This window comes from Apium graveolens, chromosome 2 (genome assembly GCF_009905375.1).
Source record: "Apium graveolens cultivar Ventura chromosome 2, ASM990537v1, whole genome shotgun sequence".
Lineage (NCBI taxonomy): Eukaryota > Viridiplantae > Streptophyta > Magnoliopsida > Apiales > Apiaceae > Apium > Apium graveolens.
Genome location: NC_133648.1, coordinates 247,988,824 through 247,994,646, shown reverse-complemented (window position 1 = coordinate 247,994,646; position 5,823 = coordinate 247,988,824).

The following is a 5,823-nucleotide window of genomic DNA, read 5'->3' as shown; positions in this document are numbered from 1 at the left end:
AACCGTCCCGTTTCACGTTTTTCAAACATGTCTTTTTCTTTTTATATGTTTTCATTAATTTATTATATTACTTTAAGTCAAGTGTGAAGTCCTTAAATAATACTTAATATTATATTTTTAACAATAAAACACAGCCATCGATATGTAACTGATGTTACCGATGTTGTTTCTCTAAATACATGAAATTTAGAGAAAAGAACATGCATCAAACTGAGGAGTGGAAAGGTTGGATGCAAAAATGAGATTGCGGGGTGTGCCCAAATTAGAAGAGGAAAATTGAAGAGGAGGAGATGTTCAAGGGTAGTGGAAGAGGCGGCGGCGACCGTGGTTGCGGAAGACGCGGCGGCGACGGCGGCGGCGGTGGTGGTTATGGTGGTAGAGGGCGAGGTGGAGGACGCAGTGGTGGTGGAGGAGGAGGGTGTTATCCGTGTGGTGAGTTTGGGTTCCGTTTCATATTTGGAAAAATGGATTGGATAGTTTTATAGATCGGTTGAGGATGAGTCGAATTCGGGAAGAAAATCCGGGTTCCGAGTTCGCCGGAATTTCACCGGCCGGCGGTGACGGTCGATTGCTGCCATAAAAGCTGGTGAGCGGTTAGGTGGGGATGAGGAAGAAGGTGGAGGAAGATGGGGGCAAGATAGTCAATTGTTAATTGATTTGATAGTTAATCAATCAATTATTTGATTTGATAGATAATTTTAATGAGTGCCTTGATTAGTGCCTTGATTGAAGGCTTTTATGTGTATCTTTTATTTTGTCTTTTTAGAGGAAATAATGTGTCAATTTATTTGGGTTGTTTTGGCCTTTTAGAGAAAATAATGTGCCAATTTATTTGGGTTATCTAGGCCTTTTAGAGGAAATTGTGTGCCAATTTATTGGGCTTGTTTGTGTCTAACTAAAGTTTTATTTGGTTAGATTTTATGTATTATACGTATATTTATTTTATAATAAATTTTATATTCTTATATAATATCCTCTTTTATTATTTTTAATATTTATCTTTGTCTCATTTATTTTTGGGTGATATTTTAGTGGCAAAATATTTGGCACTTTTAGAGGATATTGAGTGTCAATTATTTTGACTTATTTGTGTCTAACTGAAGGAATTCCCTTTGGTTAGATTTTACATAAATGTTAATAATTCTACCTTTAATATAGTTATGTTATTAAATTGAATTTCGGTATTAATTGAATCTATATCTCTGACCGAAAATAGTTAAGTGATAAAATTCTTTTATTATTTTATTCAGGTGTGGTCTTTGAATAGGATACTTGCTGGATTTGGATTAATGTACAAGTAGTCCGCTCGAGCATATACTTCAGGTGGGTATCTCAATTGGAAGGTAGATGGACGATTTACGAAAATCAAAATGTTGGATTTCTCAACAAGCAGTCTACTGGAGTAAAGATTTCAGATAAGTAATTGTATTTTATTTTATTTTATTTTTGGGTGTTCTCTCTTGAAACCTTAAAGCGTTATTGTCTAAGTTTCCGAGGCCATCATGCATGACCTTCGGTTAGATGATAAACTTTATTGTGTGAAGAAAAGTCCTTTTTTTTTCTCTTTTATATCTCGGTACAATCTATATTCAAGATTTGATATCTCACCAATCTCACTGACAAAAAAGGAACAATAAAACATAACTTAAAAATACGTTTTTATTCATTTTTAATTAATATTTTATATTTTCATATTTTTATTGGGTTTCAAAAACATTAAATTTTAAATTTATTTTTTAAAATTCAAACGTGAGCCCCAGTTCAACAACTTTTAACTTTTTAGGGTTCAATAATCCTCATTTAGGTTTTAGAAATATAAAAAAATAAATTAATAAAACGTACACCAATTTAGAATTTAGAATTTAGGGTTTAGGGCCTAAATCTTAGAGGCTAAATCTTAATTTAATCTAGGGTTTATGGCCTTGGAACCAAACTCTAGCTATTAACCGTTTTTAATATTTTAGGGTTAATAATTTTCAATTTGGATTTTAAAAATATTATAATATTTATCAATATGAATGAAATACGAACAAAATACCCCTTAAAATGCCCCTTAAAATGCCCCTTAAAATAACGTGCTAAGTTTGGAAATATAACAATATCTAAGATTTTTGGTAAAAAAGTTAAAATAAAAATGCAAAACGGCAGTTACTATCACGTTTTCTTTTCAAAACCGAACATGAGAATCTGTTTTGCATAAAAAACAAAAGAAAAAAAGAAAAACACCATCTCGTTTTCAAGCCATGAGTTTCAAGTTTTAAAAAAATAAAAAAGCAAGATGCAACAACGTTTTTGTAAAATTAGAAAAACAAGCCGAGACCTAATTTTGAATTGGCATTTTGGATGATCTCTTTACATAGTTACATTGAGGATCATCCTCCGTAATTAGTAACATTTGGGGTCAAATACTCTCAATTGAATCGTTTATTCAAATTTTAATTCAAAATCCTAATCATGTTGTCATTATTTATTTATTTATTTTTTATTATTATTATTATTATTATTATTATTCCTGATATTAAATGACGGTTTTGTTTTTGTTTCGTTTATGTTCCTAGGATCTGATAACATGCGTATACTCCACACATTTCAATCAAATGTCAAAATCATGTCCAGCAACAGAGTAATTGTCTTTCTTATTCCTCTCTTGACAAAAACTACAGGGCATAGCACAATGACATTCTTAACGTATTCCCATCACATGGCCATTAGAAATAGAACTTCATATGTAACATGACATGACTTGGTTAAAAACGTAGAGGATCCATTTAGTAGCTTTCCAATAAGCCATCTTTAAAGAGAGTTGGTCTTCGGAAATATTCCGGTACGTATTAAAAAATATATAAAGTATAATTCTATAATTTTTTTAACTTTTTTTTCTGAATAAAAATAAAATATTTAAATTTTTATTCGGAAAATAAAAAAAATACAAAAATTATAAAACTATATTTTATATTCATATTAAAATACGTGCACGACACTTTCTTAAAAACGATAACAATCGAGAGAGACAGTGGGAGTACAAAATTGACATGGTATTGTGCTATGCTTAGAAATGATCTTGAATTCAAACCTTCAACACAAAGTTTTGGAAATGTCAGTTTCAATACAATAATAACTATAACTGGAATAAGGTATAATTTGGTTGAATGGTTATTCCTATAATTTTGATTATCACAAAAAATAGTACTATATATTTACTAAACTACTGAACATGGTCTACTAATCCTACTAAACTACGATGACAACTTATCATATTATTAAAAAAAAATAGTGTTATATATCCGTAAACTAATATATTGTTAAACTACAAACTATGACCATAGATTATTCTATAATTTTTATTATAAATTTATAATTATTATTATATATTAATATAAATATTTTAAAATTATTATATTACAATATGACGGGATAAATAAAATTTTTAAATATTAAAAAAATTTATATATCGCACGAAATTTAAGTCAATAATAATAGAAGGGAGAAAGAAACAAGCCAAGGAAATTTGCAGGGTATACTATACTATTAAGCAATAAGCATGCTTCGTTTAAGATAAATTCTCAACAAATCGAAAATAAATTATCTCCAGAGTTCCTGGCACGATTTTCAAAGAGAAGACGGGTCATTCAATATATGGTCCAGAGATTTGGTATTCAGGTTTTCATCACATATAATGGCAGAATTTGAAACAAATACATAAATATATCAGTAACAATATTTATCGAAGAGATATTATTATTATCGAAGAAACAAACACATAAAAAAATACAATGGAGGTTCATATTTCTATTTATCTGAGCATAGCGTAATTTATAGAGTAAAAGATACGTAAAACAACTACCAATACTAAACAATACTTTGATAGGTGGAGTTAAGACTCCTAATTTTATCCAACTACATCCACTGTCATAATCTACTCCCTATAAGATAGCAATCAAAAAAGACTTATCCAAACTTATTCAAACGACTAGTGATTTGCACTAATTTGTAACACTCCTTCTTAGTGCAAACTCACTATAAACAACAGCAAGAGCTTGACGAAACACCTCAAATTTGGATTTAGCAAGAGCTTTAGTAAAACCATCAGCAACTTGTTCTTGAGTTTGAATCCACAGCAATTCAATGTCCTTTCCCAGAACTTTCTCCCTGACAAAATGAAAATGAGTTTGTATGTATTTTGTCCGAGCATGAAAAACTGAATTTTCAGCTATCTTTATGGCACTTTCATTGTCACAGTAAATTGGTACTGTGTGGCTACCAATTTCAACAATTTCTTTAAGAAGCCTTTTAAGCCAAATGCACTCATGTGCAACCATACTTGCTGCTACATACCCTGCCTCGCAACTTGAAAGAGCTACATTGCTTTGATTTTTGCTGCACCATGTAATTGCGGCTGAACCCATGTTGAAACAGAAACCAGTTGTAGAGTGTCGATCATTTACATCACCAGCCCAATCAGCATCTACAAAATCAGTCAAAGCGTACTTCATATTACGTTTATATAGCAACCCATAACTGAGAGTGCCCTTTACGTAACGAAGAATCCTTTTGCTGCAATTAAATGACCTTCACATGGTTTATCCATAAACTGAGATATGACCCCAACAGGGTATACGATATTGGGGCGTGTTAGTGTTAAATAAAAATAAACTGCCAATAATTTGTCGAAATAAACTAGTATCTTCCAATGTCTTTCCCTCAGTTTTAGACAACTTCGTGCAGGGCTCTATGGGAGTTGTCATGATCTTTGATTCCTCCATTTGAAAGCATTTTAGCAGGCCTGTTGCATATCGCTTCTGAGACACAAAATAGCCATCTGACTTCTAAATTTCTAAGCCAAGAAAACAACTTTCTCCCCCCAAATTCTTCATTTCAAAATGAAAGATAGATCATCACGAAGGCGTGAAATTTCAACATCATCATCTCCCATAATAATCATGTCATCCACATAAAGAAGAAGCATAGTGCATTTATTGTGTGCCCTTTTGACAAATAAATTTGGGTCTGCTTTAGAAGATTTAAAACCATAAAAAACAAGATATTGAGCTATCTTACCAAACCAAAGGCGCGGAGATTGCCTGAGGCCATACAACGACTTCTTGAGCAAACACACATAATCAGGGAACTCATTCGATATAAAACCTTTAGGCTGCTCCACATATATATCACGATCAAGCTCGCCATATAAGAATGTATTTTTCATATCTAGTTGCCATAACTTCCAACCATTGCTAGCTGCCAAAGAAATGATTGTTCGAACTGTCACAATTCTAGCAACCGGGCTGAAAGTCTCTTCATAATCATGACCATATTGCTGAGAAAAACCTCGAGCAACCAGGCGAGCCTTGTACCTTGAGATTGTACCATCAACATTCCTTTTTAATTTGTTTACTCACTTACATGAAACCAATTATGCATCTGCTGGTTTTGGAACAAGCTTCCACGTAAAATTTGTCTTTGAAGCTGCAATTTTTTCTTGCATCGCCTCTTCCTATTCACGAATTCCTCTCGCTTATTCATAACAGTTAGGCTCATTTTCTTCATTCACATAGAAACATGCCAGTACCGAAAACTGATTTGCATCAACCTCATAGTCGTTGAGATATGAAGGTTGTTGTCTTTGCCTTGTTGATCATCGTGTAATAACTTCATCAGATTGATTTGAAGAAGCTTCAATTTCCTCACTACCGGATACTTCTTCTTCAGAAAAGAGAGGAAGATTTGATATGCCTTTTTCTTCTTTTGAATCAAACTTGTAAATTGACACTTCATCAAAAACCACGTCACGAGAGATAGTGACCTTCTTTGTTTCTGGATCCA